General features: G+C 49.5%; 1 long non-coding RNA gene across 4 annotated transcripts in view; it reads left to right on the plus strand.

The window, feature by feature from the left end:
- The window catches only part of LOC147598720 (uncharacterized), a 61412-nt gene extending 54016 nt beyond the window's left edge, over nucleotides 1–7396 (plus strand). Inside the window, exon 3 of one of the 4 annotated variants that reach the window (XR_015260296.1) lies at nucleotides 7126–7396. This is a non-coding gene — a long non-coding RNA (uncharacterized LOC147598720). The other 3 variants (XR_015260293.1, XR_015260292.1, XR_015260298.1) reach the window with 3 other exon arrangements.
- Nucleotides 7397–14019: the final 6623 nt, after the last annotated feature.

Here is a 14019-nt window from a genome sequence, read left to right on the forward strand (position 1 = left end):
ATGACACCCTCCTCTCACAGGTCTGAGGATTCCCTCCTCCCGAGGGCTTGGAAGTGATGACGTCCATTAATTTGAAAAGCATCCCCTTATGCTTTATGAGATCTTCCTGTGGAGGTACAGAGGGCACTGTATGGATGAGATTCCTTTGGGATTTAAACATGGAGCATCTCCAGGGTGTGGAGCGGTGTCCACTCCCAGCGTGGAAGGGCTTCCCCGGGGAAATGTGCCATGTTGCAGATCCACCCCCTGCTCCAGATTTGCTCCTGAGCACATGAATGCCCGGCATGGCCTTGCCACGAGTGGAGGAGCTCCCAGGGGTTTGCGGAGGCGTTGGCCGTCTCCTGCCCAGGGTCCCTTCGGCAGAAGCACAGAAGTGTCAGACAAGGGCTTCAAGGCAGTCACGGACTGCGGCTTTAAGGGTCCGTGACTTGAGGAAGCTCAGTCTCTCTGCTCACAACTTCTCCATCAGAGAAGAAAATGCCTTTCAGAGGGCATTTAAAAAATGTCTTTTAATTTTTAAATGCTGTAATTCCTCCCTTGCAAGCCCAGCTCTTTGCGTCCACGCACCATGTAAGAGCACGCTGCAAATGCATTTCCGCGTGGCCATTTCTGAGTGTGCAATATCACATCTGTGCTAAAACCAAGCAGAATTTTTTCCCTGAAGCAATATTTTCCTCAGTATTATTGTTACTTTTTCTTTTTAATGGTTTGCTTGTCATGAAGGCTCTTCAGCCTCTTCGTCTGAGGAAATGAAGGCTCCCTGCTTCTCCCTCCTTGTCAAAGCCAGCTTTGGCAGGCAAGAGCAATGCTGCCCTTGTCTTTTCTGCTAAAAAGTTTTACTTAGCGCTGACTACAATTATACTGGACTGAAGCATCTCATTGAACTGGAGCTTGGCCACCCTCTCCATCATCACGCAGAGCCCAGGTTGGCATAGCCCAAGGGTGGGAGAAGGGCCAGGCGTTGCAGCCGGACCAGACATCCTTCTTCACAGCTCAGCTTTGCGCCAGATGAAGACCACAGATTGGAGATTGAAGAGATGAAAAATAACGAAATAGAGAGGTTGCTGCTATAAAGAAAATCCCCAGAGGCCAATGGTCACCCTCCCATGGTGGCTGAGATGCCGCAGCTGCTGCTCAAGGTCTGGTTTAGTTAAACCTCCTGCAGCGCTGTTATTCTGCCTGGGATAACAGTCAAAATTTGTCCCATTCCAAAAACCAGCATGGCATAACTGCAGGTAAAGAAGAGCTCATCTGTGCTGAAGGTGCTGATGAAGGTGACAAACAGCTGAGCAAAGTGCTGCTTTCTGCCTGGGGAGCAGCATTTAAGTGCTGGTATCTTAGCAGGGTTTCCTTGCAGGAGCTTCAGCTGCTTCCTGCCTTTGCCCTGGTCATTGTCTGCGCCTGTTCTGCTGGGAACCACTTCTGGTGGGCTTATTGCCACTGGTGCCACAGCCCTCTCCATGTCCACCAGCATGTGCTCCTCCAGCGAGGATGGGACTTGAACAGGCTGTGGGATGCTGTTCAGGTGAGGATTGCGTTCCTGAGAAAGGGCTGATGTGCAGGATTGGCCTGGGGTGCTGGGAAGGGAGTGAGGATCACCAGTTATGTCCATCTGTAGCGTCTCCAGTGGAAGAGAGCACGATCAATTTTCAGCTCTCAGAAGATGAAATAGGTCCAACGTCTAAGAGTCCAGCTTTAGCTTCTTTCTTTCTGCTGCCTTGCAAAATCCTTGAAGGATTTTGTGTGATGGCAGCGATGTCTTGTGGGAGCTCCTGGCGTGGCTGTACTGGAGGACAAACAGGAGCTCTGGGCTCTCTCTGCAGGATGCACTCAGAAATGGGAACGAAGCAAACCGCCGGTGTCTGGACAGGGCTGGAGCAGGTGACACCAGCTTGGCCCTCTCCGCCAGCAGTTTGCGGGTCTCTGGGCAATTCCTTTCTCACCCGTCATCCTGCCCCTGCCCGATACCTGGCAGGCTGGCAGAATTAATTGATTGGTATTGTACAGGCTTTTGAATTTTTCCTGGTAAGTAGCTGTTAAATCTTATTATTATTATTTTCTGTCACAACCACCGTGACGAGTGCTCCCCTGTGCGTGTACTTAAGCCATCCAATGTTGGCTGCTTTGTTCTTAATTTTGATTATTTTAAGAAGTCCTTTAACACATCAAGTAGTCTCCACAGATGAGGATTTATAGGAAGGTCTCAAAAGCTGTCAGAGCAATGTTTTTCCAGCGGCAAAAACTTAACCTCCTCTTAGATCTTTATTTCTGCTTCGTCCTGGGTTAGACGACGAGATGGCGTAGCCGCAGCAAGCGCTCGGTTACAGCTATCAGGATGAAGACGTGTTGTCAGTTGTTTTATTTTTGATCCTATTTGAATGTGTCAATCAACTGTCTCAAATCAAAGAAAGTGAGAAGGAGCCTTTAATAGTTGTGATTTTGAAACTTCAGGCTTACCTTTATTTTTATAGACACTAGGTTAACGGTCGGCGGGCTCTTGTAAATCATAACATTTCTAAATATACCGGACAGGCTCTCAGCCAAGCTGCTGGTGAAGACGGTGTCTGTTCCCATCAACTTCTTTTCCCCCTTCAGATTACTTTTGCATTGAATAATTTCAAATCCTAACACAAAAAAATCAGGGACTGTTAACAAGACTAACAACGCTGTGATTAATGGAAGTGTAATGTGAGCTACTGTACAGCCCTTAAAACCGGATAGCTAATTAGTGTAATCACAGAGGTGGAAATAATTAAAAGACCATAAAATAGAGGTAGCCAAATAACTTTATCTGACCCAGAACTGGTGAGAAGAGGATGGTTTAGTGGGTTAGGAATGGAGAGGAGTGGAGCAAAAGGATCTGGGAGTAATCACCATCAGTGAGGTCTCGGGCCATTGTCTCTCCATCAGACAAGTAGAAACAGCGCAGATTTTACAGCAACGTAACCCAGATTGCAGCACAGTCCTCTGGCAACGGTGCTTCGCGTTGCAGAACCCCCCTTCCATCTTGATCCGTTGCCACAAGTTTAGTGGCAAACTAAGGAAGGATGCTTGCGGCGAGGCGGGATCCGGCTGGCTCTCGGTCTTTCTTACTCTCTTGTTCCCTTTCTTCTTTCCCAGGTTATTAGCAAACACAGTCTTAAACCTTCATTCACCTTCAGTCCCTGAGCCCTGCAGGTTTGGTTTCAGGAAAGCGAGAAATCAGCGTCCTAAGGTGCTTAAGAAGAAAATCCTGTTAAAAGATTCCCTGTACACATACAGCTTGTGGTGTATTTATGTGTGTTATTCACTATAAATTTCACAGGACTCTAACAGCTGCTTGAAAAATCTCTTGCTGAGAGGGAAAAGCCTTTCTGTGCAGAGGAGAGTGGCGCAGTGAGCAGCGAGGGTGGCAGTCGCTGCCAGAGCTGCTCCCAGGGGCTGGGTGCCTGCCACCCTGCTGCATCCGCACCCACAGCCTTCGCACCCAGGTCGGTGCAGACGGCCCCGAGTACTTTGGGTGATACCACGACATTTGTGCAATGGAGAATCCTAAACAACCCCCAAAATGCATGCCTGGTGCTACTCCACGGGGTCCTCCCGTGCAGGACCGCTCAGATTCATTTCTTGTTAATGAGAGACCCAGGATGGTGTGATGGGCTGTATCTCACCCTTGGAGATCAGCGGTGACCTACCTCTTGCTGCTGGATGAAATAGCTCCATGTAATGAGCTATAAAAAAAATCCTAATTGGTCATTTTCCAGTTGGGATGGGTCACCGCTATGGCCACCTCCATCGGCTCTTCTTGTTTCTGCCGCGGTTTTGTGTGTGTTTCGTTTGACCTGAGTGTAACGAGCAAAGAAGGATAAAGGAGCTGCAGACACAATCAACGATCAACTGCTGAAGCTGATGAGTATGCCGAGACTGCTAAGTGGGTCTTCATTAGCTATTCGCACACTAAGAGCAGCCCTTATTTAGTCTGCTTTCCTAGGTGAATCTATTTTTGAATACCTTTTGTACTGATCTTGTCTGGGGGGTGGGAGGTTGGATGGAGGGTACCACCACCACCAGGTAACCAGATTATTTTCACAAAAAAAATAGACCTTGGCAGCAAGCTGAAAAGAAGAGAGAATGTAATGGCATTTAGAGAAGGAAGGAATTATTTTCCCTGGTGACAACTGTAGTGGGAGGCAGAACTTTATCTTCTTTTCACAGCTCAAATGAAGCATCACAGCAGCAGCATTAACTGTGCTTCCACGTTTCCAGCATGCCCCACCAGCTCAGATACGTGAATCGCATCCCGGACGTCCTCGAGGGTGCGGATGGGACAGTGCTTAATCTCTGGCAGTGTCTTCATGAGAGAAAGGTGTCTTTTTCATATGCACAACTCTTTTCCACAAGGAGTATCACCTCAACTTTCTCATTTAAGCTTTTCTTAAAAGCCACGGCTCCCCTTGTGCCGAGGCTGGTTGGTTGCGGATGCCTCTCGCCCTCCCGGCCACATCCATCGGCGGCGAAGGCTGCCCTCTCCCGATACACCGAGCACCGGAGGGATGCAGAGGCTGAGTTGTGACCCAGCAGTGATGGAAGCCCAGCACCCACCCTGCTCCCAGCTGCACAGAGCACGGCCCAACGATGTTCCGCCCAAGTGAGCACAGAGCAATGCGGCCACAAGTGTCCCCTGAGGTGGCCTGGCCCCGTCACTGGCTCCTGCCCAAGCTGCATCCCCTCTTCGACAGCGTGTGGGTGCTGCTTGGGAAACCACCCAGAGCACTGCATTCCTTCTGGCAGAGGGTTTCCATCTTACCTGACCACTCCTGCCCTCCCAAACCTGCCCAGCACCATTTAAAAAAAAAAAAAAAAAAAAAAAATTAAAATCTCCCATTGTGGGAGTGAGTACCATACTCCTGTGAGTTATCTTTTTCCAGCTGAGGCTGTGGACACTGCAGACCGTGGGTGACACCCTGGGAAAGCCGTGTTTAGCAGCCTTTTTGTATGAACAGCAATGCAGACCGAGCACTTGCATCTCTGGGGTTTGTAAACAACTGATCTAAGAGAGATTCGGGTTTTTTTTTTCCCCTTTGTGCTCTTGACCTTATTTGCTGAAAACGAAACATCACCTAACCTTCCAGGAAATGCTACGACTCTTTGATCTGACGCGAGAACATAAATTTTCTGTAAGAGTGCATCTGTTCTGCATCTCGGGTCTCTGGAGCCGAGTTCTGGACACCAGAGTGGGAATCGCAACGTCCTGAACCTGGGACAGCAGGGCCGGAGCCCCACACCTCTTCAGCCTGGGGAGCAACAGCCCCACGGGGCTAGGCACTGACTGAACTGGTTTAGCACCAGTTCCTCATGGAATAATCCAGCTTTCTTGGGCCTGAATCCCCTTAAGGATCTTAAGTTTTGTGGGAGAGGTGAAACCCTTCCCATCCAGCTCTGTGGGTCTGGCTGAGATAAAACGCAGCTCTTCAGCCTCCCAGTAACCCACCTGGCCCTGCTCCAGCCTCCCCACATCACCTCCTGGGAGAAGAGGTCTTAAATTCTGTTGCATTGCTGAAATTTCGGGCTCTGCATGCCCCATTCAGCGAGTGCAGCCCCCAGCTCGCGTTTCCGACAGCGTGTTTCCTGACCGCGATGCCTGCGGGTACCCAATCTTGGCCTCAGCAGTTCATGCCTCCCCCTCGCTATTTCGAGGGACAGCAGAGGTCTTTCCGGGAAGGTGGTGGGGTGAGCGTGGGGCTCGCGTGTGAGGTGGCTGTGGGGCTGGGGGGAAGCTGTGAAGCTGTGTCTGCATTGGGGCCGGAGGGTTATTTGAAGGTAAGAGGTTATTTGTGGGAAGATGCGGTTCTCGTGCTGCTCACAGCTTTCTGCCCCCCACCATCGCGAGTGGCTGAAGAAGACATTTATTTTGCCGAAAAAGCACACACATTCAGATCCAGACTGTTCTACCCAGGGTGTTTTCACCGGCGTGCAGATCTCTATTTCATGGCTTATTCCTGGAGCAGGGGCTCTCCAAATCCCACCAGACCCGGGAACGACCTGGAGCCACCTTTGCATTTTGATTCCCTCTGGATCAGGTGGGTGAAATTCCCAGCCCCCAGCATGCTGGGGAAGATAGGTTTAACTGGCCCCACACTGGTACCCCCTCCAAAAACCAGTATTTCTTTCTTTCTGCCTGGCCCACCTTTCCTTCTTTTACCACTAGATGGGAGAGCGAGACTGGGCTAACTCGTGTCCTCATCCCGCCGGGAATTCCGAGGGGAGGTGGGAACGGAGAAGCTCCCGCAGGCACCCTGCAAACCCTCCCACCTCGGGAAGGGAGGGGGTAAATCCCAAAATCCACAGTTATCGCCGAACCCCCAAAATGCACGGTTAGGGGGGACGAATTCCTGCTGCTGCTTTCCCCGATACCGGTACCCCGGCCGTAGCTCCTTTGCCCTCATGTGAGGAGGAATCACTTGCACAAAGACTGGAGACGTTCTGGGGGTGAAATGCTGCTTTTTTTTTTTTTTCTTTTTAAATATCCACCTGTCCCAGAGCAAAGGAAGATGGGCAAAGGGCTTGCAATTCACTCCTCTCCTCCACACCCCAAATCCCACTTCCCAGGAAGCCGGGTAACCCCAATAATTACTTTGGAAGGTAAATAATAAAGCATTTTTCTCCTCCTTTCCTTGCACACTTTCCTCCTGCAGGATTCTCGTGGGATGATACTCCCAGTGATACCGTTTTCCTGCAGATATTAAAATTTGGTGCAACCATTGCACGTGCAGGAGGAGAATCCGCGCCCCGGTCTGATGCCGCTCGCCTCGGGAGGGGAAGGCACCCGGTTCATTATCGTCTCATTAAAATTACTTTCCCCGCAGCACTTCCCATCTCCCGAGGCAGCTCCCGAGGTTTTGCTGGGACTGGGTGTGTTTGGGAATTACATTGTTGCAGAAGCACTTTCTCAACCAAATTAAGGATTGCCTAGTTTGACTATTTTTATTATTACAAAGTTTAGAGTTTTTTAAAAATGAGCATATCTTCTTCCTTCCTGAGATTTCACAAGTCCTGGAAGAAATCTCCTAGCAGCCAAATTCTCCCACTGCCTATGTGACTATGGCAGAATATGTAATCCTGTAACTTCAAAATTTTCTTTTTCAGGGTTTTGCTGTTTGCTCAACCTTCCTAATTTGCAAGATTTTTAGAGAAGTGACTCATCTGATTTGTTTCATGCTTGGCACAGTTGGGCACTGAAATGAAATAATTCTGATAGCCTCCCTAACTGCAGTGCCCTTTGCTGTTTCTGTGGGCGTCTCCTGGCTTTGCCTGCACGGAAAATACCTGTCATTAAGCTTTTAGACAGAAATAACGGCTGCTTTGGAAGAGGAAGCCGCTTTGGAAGTTCCTGGATGTAACTGCTCCTATTTTCCGTAAGCAGCAGCCACCCCGCCCTGTGTGTGCAACGAGGCTGTTGAGTCACCAGCACCAAGCATTGACTGGCGCGTGCACCTCGCTGGGGCAGCCTCAAAATCGCCTCCAGAGAAGAGACATCTTTCTTCAGCTGATAATTACGGATGAAAAAAATGTTGCCTGGAAGCACTTTGAAAAAAAAAAAAAAAAAATTAGAAATTCCAGATCTGTCAGGTCCAGGACGCATTTGCTTGTGCAAAGGCAGGGTCTGGCTGCTGGGGAGAGCCTGGGGTGACAGCAGCAAAGAGGACAGTGGGGTGGGAGCATCCCTGCCAGAGCTGGGATTCACAGAGGGATCTGGGAGATGCAGGGATGAAGGTCAGGGCAGCCATAGGGCATCTCTCATAGATGGTCAATCATATGTCTGCTTCTGGCCAGGGACACTTATGGGGGACGTTGCTGCCCTGGGCCAGTTGCCTGCTGCTCCCTGTGCTCCTTGGATGCCAACACTGGGTAAGCAAAGAAAAAAAAATCTCAAATACACAGGACCACTGCGTAACTCTGACCGGCTTTGCTGTGCTCCCAGTTTTATATCCCTTTCCTCTCACCATCCGAGAAGAGAATAAAAAAAAAAAAACAAACCAACCAGAAAAAGCCCTAACTGGGGAGAGGAGCTACAAAGCGACCGGGGGCACAGTATACCCTTGCGCTGCCACAGGACCAGGGGGATGAGGACACCACGGACCGACCGCTGGCCTCTGCCGAATGCGGGAGATGCTGCGGCTTGTGGCTGCCTGATGGCTTTCAGTGTGCCAAATACAAAGGAGAAGTGGAGCTGATTAAGTTTCTCTTTGATTATAGTGAGGAAGCAGCATGTGCAAGTATTGCTTCAGATGAGAAAGATGTGGCTGTCACCGATTGCTGGGCAATGTCGTGTCACTGCGGGTCGCACCCAGAGCCCTTCGGTAGCTGGCTCATGGCATCTGCGTGGACCCTTCTGACAGCGATTAAGAACAGCTCCATGGATTTGGAAAGGGGGCAGAGGAGCCTGCCTCCTCCTCAGGGGCGTTTTGAGCCCCCAGCTGGGCACGGAAGGGTGCATGTGCTGGCGATGCCGGCTGTGACCCTTTTGGAGGGGCAAGAGGTGGTTGGGTGGTGGCAAGCACAGAGCATGACTTAAGTGAAAACGATAACGTGGGTGAACAGCGGCCCTGCACACCAGGCATCCCTGGATGAGGGCTCTGCACCACAGGCGACGGCTGACGCTTGCTCTGATCCTGACCCGCACGGGCACCTCCCGCCCAGGACACAATCCGGCCTCACAGATGCAGAGCCTGAGCTCTCCTCTAGACCTTCATCCTGTCAGAGGAACTGTAGGGATGGATGGAATCAGCCAGAACAAGTGGGATCCAGGCCTTATCTGGGCTAACAGCAGGATTAGCTGCACAGTTTCTTTCCATGTTTACAGGGGCAATATTTTTCCAAAGTTCAAAGTCTTTCTCTGCAGAAAGCATGTGATGCGCTTCGCAGTCACACCATGGTTTTGGTGCTATGAACAATTAAAAAAATCAATTTGTGGAACAATATTTTCTATGTTTGTAATCTCTGAACTAATTACAGGCCTGGAAAATCAATTGCTATCTGGAAATCTTTCCAATACAGCTCGCTAAGCATGCTGCATATCATGCTGGAATATATTCCTCACATGCACGCGATGCTCGTGGCCATCTCCTGGATCACACGGGCAGATGATATCACTGTCGATAAGTGTCTGTTCTTCATCACGCTGCGATGGCAACACTTACCAAAATCTGCAGGGGGGACGGGGCAGAGCAAATAGCCCAGTACGTGAGATTCAGAGCAACGCCCACGCCAGCATTTTAAGCCAACAATAAAGAGTTGAAAGGCTTGGTTAGTTCAACTGGAATCTTCAAAAAGATTATGAAACAAAGTCATTAAAAGTTCATGCCTCAGTTAGAATGTTTTTTCATCAGGTTTTATGGAAAATAAAAAAAAAAAAATTAAAACCTTTGGTGACTTAAAATAACCTCTTTCTCTATTCTCCCAGCAAGAGAGAAGTTAATGGGTAGTTCAGAGTTGATTACACTCCAAAAGCACGCGTAAAGAGGAAGGGTGTTGCTTCGATGAGTATGATCTCCTCTTGCTGTACAAACACGCTGTGCTGACCATGGCAACTCGCTCAGAGCCAAAGCTCAAACCTTCCATGCTGATGCTCAGCACTGCTTCCCACGCGCCGCGGGCGTTGGTGGGTCTTACCGGAGCCGCTACTGCCTCGCTCGTGCCCTGCGAGAGCTCCGTGCGCTCTTCCTCAGTACAGTGGAGTTTGTGCTGCTGCTAAAGGAAGAGTAAATACTCCCATTGGACACGGGGTAGAGAGCAGAGCAAGTGGATAAGAAGCAAAGACCACAGCACAGGTGATTTTCCCCATGCTCCTGTTTGCGTCGCTGCTTGGTACAACAGAGTGATACATTCCCAGCTGTCACAACACCAGAAAATATTTGCTTTCATTTTATACATTTTTTTTCTGATTATTCTTCATAGCTTTTTCCCTCCCAGCGAATGGAGCAGACAAAAAGTGGAACTGGGGTACAGCTCTGACCTCGCTCCCTCCCCAAGCTGGGGACCCACAGCTGCAGCCGCAGCTCTCGGAGCAGAGCTTCGGGTCGAGTGACCCACGCAGGTAAGGTGCAGAGCATCCCCTGTTCCAGCCCTCATCTCAGGAGACAGGCCACAATTCATAGTCCCTCCTAAGTAAGAACTTAGCAGGTTAATTACACTCAAAGAATTTAAATTTTGGAGATGGGCATGACCCATGAAATGATCTGGATTGTAATTATTGCGATTATTAACTACTGTTTGCATTTGGGTAGGATTCCCTTGTCCAGCTCAGGAGGTCCGGTGCACGGTGTGGCACAGAGGAAGGAGCCCCGCGAGCAGCGGGGCCGGACCCGAGCCTGGCCGGGGGAGTTTATGGGAACAGCACTGCCTTGCCCGCACCCAGAACATACACTCCCATGGCGTGGCTTTGCCAATCTGGGCTGCTTCCAGCCAAAAAGCAACAGTTACAAAAATACGGTGCTTATCATCATCACAGTCAAAATTTCCCTTTTAACTCCTAGGCTTGATCTGACCTTGATGGGAACTCGGAGCTGCCGGGTGCCACGTGCTGCTCTCGCTCTACGGGAACGCACCCACGGCTGCCGCACTCCACTTCAATGTGCGTCCTCCTTGGGTGATGCTGTCTTTGGATGTTTCCATCATTCTTCCCAGCGTGCTGTCACACTTCATTCAAATAAAACTTGACTGGACTGCAAGAAATCGCTTCTATTTCTATCTGAGGCAAGAAAGGCTGTGGTGCCTGCACATCACCTGATGGGAAAGACCTGAGAAAAAAGAGCTCAGGCCCTTCGGAAATCTTTCAAAAAGAAGCTACAGCTCTCCCTTATCTCTTTTAAATTTAACACATCACACTTTGTGCATGCTTAGCAGCAAAGTTCCTAAGCTCGTGTACAGGTACAGCGTGGCCGTGCTGCCGCTGGCTGGTTTATAAAGAGGGGAGAGCAGGACAAGCAGCGAGGGATCACTGCCATCGTGCCATCAGCACCTCGGGGACATCCCAGAAGGTTTGCATGAGGTTATGTGGTTCAGCAGCCGCCAGAGCACGTGTCACCCATGAATTTATCTAATCCTTCCTCGAACAGTTACACTTTCGGCTCCGCAATGCCCCCCAGCAACGGTTGCCACCGTTTAATCAGGAGTTGTGCAAGAGTTTGCTTTAAACCTCCTACCTCATCCTTCCATTTACAGGATCTTTTGCTCTTATAACGATAAACACAGCTCACGGAGCCAAGCAGAGTGGATTCTGATCTCTGGTTTGCAAAACCAATGGGGTCTTACAGAGGCAGGACAACACAAGGTCTGATAAAAATCCCAGGGGGGGATTTTCAGCTGCATTTGCCACTGCAAGCCAGCACTAGCCAGTGCTCTGGAAAAATCCCATCTTTATTTGTTATTTATAGTATGTTTCCTATGAATGAGTTTCTGGCTCAAACTAGAGTTATAATAAAACTCCGAAAAAAATCTTCTTTTAGAAAAAAAAAAATCCAGTTCTGTACTTCCTTCCCGGAGATTTGTTGCTTGTTCTGTAACAGGAGATGTGAATTATGGAAGTATTTATAACAGCGGCATTAGGAAATGATCATTCAGGCACCAGAAATCTGTATGAGACATTATGCCTTTAAATAAACTGTTTATTACTATGTTAACTTAATCTTGTAAATACATGCACACTCAACTATATTAAAAATGTAAATGTTCCCAGAGTAGGACTTTACGTGATGAATATACAACAGGTCCCTTTCTTTCCTAGTCAGCTCTGCGGATCTTGGAAAAATGAGGATAGCTTCATTTGATGGCGTTAATAAGTTTTATGTCTGCACAGATCCAGCCCAAAGATTGTCGTGATCATCTCAGGGCCCACGTGGCTTACAGGACTGAACTTGAAGAAATATCTCCCACAGCCACCGGTGACGGAGCGATTGCAGCTCTGGGAGCGCCTCCAGCCAACCGACTTCCCTTCCGCGGCACGAAATTTGCATCCATTAAACCCAGAGCTTTAACAATTTATGGAGATTTATAAAAAATGGCAACCCAGAGCTCCCGACAGTCCCAAAGCTTCTGACAGAGGTACAACACACCATAAATCCACCCCGGTGTGAAATATTGAATTAAAATCATTGCAGGTGTATCTGCAAGTGTTAACACGGGCCATAAAATCAGGGTTTCAGTCAAACTAAACTGACTAGAGCATCCCAGACCTGAGGAGATAGTAACCCATACAATAACAACAATATAATGATTATAATGTTAGAAATAATACAACTAACATGATCACCAGTCTCCCTGTCATTGTTTATTACCGTCACTGCCCTGATCATTCTCAGCGCTAATGATGGAGAGGTGCAGAGACAGCCCCATCCTTTCAGAAACCTTTGTACCCACCACCAAACCCCAGCCAAGGAAAAAATATTGTCCCCTTCAGTTTTAAAAGAAAAGCCACCAGCAGCGTCAGCCGCTAGCAGAGCTCCGTATCCAGTCTGGCTGAGCCTGACCGGCAAGGGAGGGAAAAGAGATGGTCCTGAGAGGAGGGACTGGCTGAGGCGAGGAGGACTTAGGCCAGATGCTGCCAAGGGATGCTGACACGTGTACCAGGCAGCGCGGGGGACAAGGCTGTGCCTCCCCATTGCTCTTCCCCACCTCCTTTGGTGGAGGGGTCTGTGGCTTAATTCTGCTGCAACAGATCTTTCCCTTTCCTCCCATTGCATCCTTCCCCTTCGCAGGTTTGCAGAGCCAGGAGAGAAACGGAGTGAGGCACGACCTGAGCCCACCCCAGCACCCTAGCACCCTGCCCATGCTCCCCGCCGCGCTCATCTAGGCTCTGCCCAAGCCTTTCCCATGCTTTCTATCCACTGTCACCCCCAGCTTTCATCGCATCGCACCCGTTTCATGCATCTCTACAGCTTTGGCAAATCAGTTCCAGCTTCTCCTATCCCCTAAACAAGCTATAAAAATCCTTTTGGGTGAGCCCAGTGCCGGTAAGGTGCCGGGCTCCGGAGAAGCCTTCTGCCGCTGGCGCAGTGAGGTGTGCATTGGCTCAGGAAGGCTGAGCCCCTGCGGGCCTTAAAACTGGAGTTTCAAACAAACTTGCCCCTGGGAGAGACCCCTTCTCATTTACAAGCGAGTCAGCAGAGGTGGCAGGACTGATTTGTAAACCCACTGCTCAACATCTTTTAAAGATTTTTGTAGGAGATGGATTTCTTCCAGGTGACCTCTGTCCTTTCTTGGCACACCTCCTCCCGTGGACACGTTGTCATGGTTACTATCACCTCACGCAAATCCACAGGACAAACTCCGTATCTTTACATCTCCCTCACCCAAGAGGTAACACATTTTGAGATGCTGTGCAAAAAACTCACCACAAATTAAACAGAACAATTACTCTGCACCTCTGAGGGCAACCTCACCAAAGGCAGGGTGGACCAAAAGATGGAGGAGTGAGCAGAGCTGAGGAGGAGGGATGCACCATGCTGAAGCTGGAGCCAGCGACAAACGCAGCTTGGCACGGCCGAACAGGAAATGCGCGGGGTTTCCCCAGCTCGCATGCTTTTGACGCACTGCTTCACCTTTGCACATCTGCTATCCTTTCCACCCTGTTTATTTTAAATATAAACGGTTTGAAACAGAGCCTTACTCGTCAGTGACTGGACAGCACCAGAGAAAACAATGCCCAGGAAATGATTCCTATGTAATAAATCAACATTAGCGTGTGTCCATGGAGAAAAAGCTTCCTGCTTTTCCTGACCACAGCATGTCGCAAACAGCAGGCTCTCTCATATTTAATTTTGCTTTAAAAGCTTAATCAGCAGCTCCCAATTCAGCCCAGTAAGTGAAAGCAAAACCTGCAAGAAGCCCATGCACCTCCAGCTCCAAGGGGCACAGCCAGGATGGGACAAAAAGGCAGCACTTCCCAGCTCCATCCCAGAGCCGTTGCTTCAGAGGACGCTGGGGATGCAGCGATGCACGCGGCACATTCCCCCACACACCTGGGGGTCCCTGAGCTCTGGT

The sequence above is a fragment of the Chlamydotis macqueenii genome, chromosome 16 (assembly GCF_036417535.1).
Source record: "Chlamydotis macqueenii isolate bChlMac1 chromosome 16, bChlMac1.mat, whole genome shotgun sequence".
Lineage (NCBI taxonomy): Eukaryota > Metazoa > Chordata > Aves > Otidiformes > Otididae > Chlamydotis > Chlamydotis macqueenii.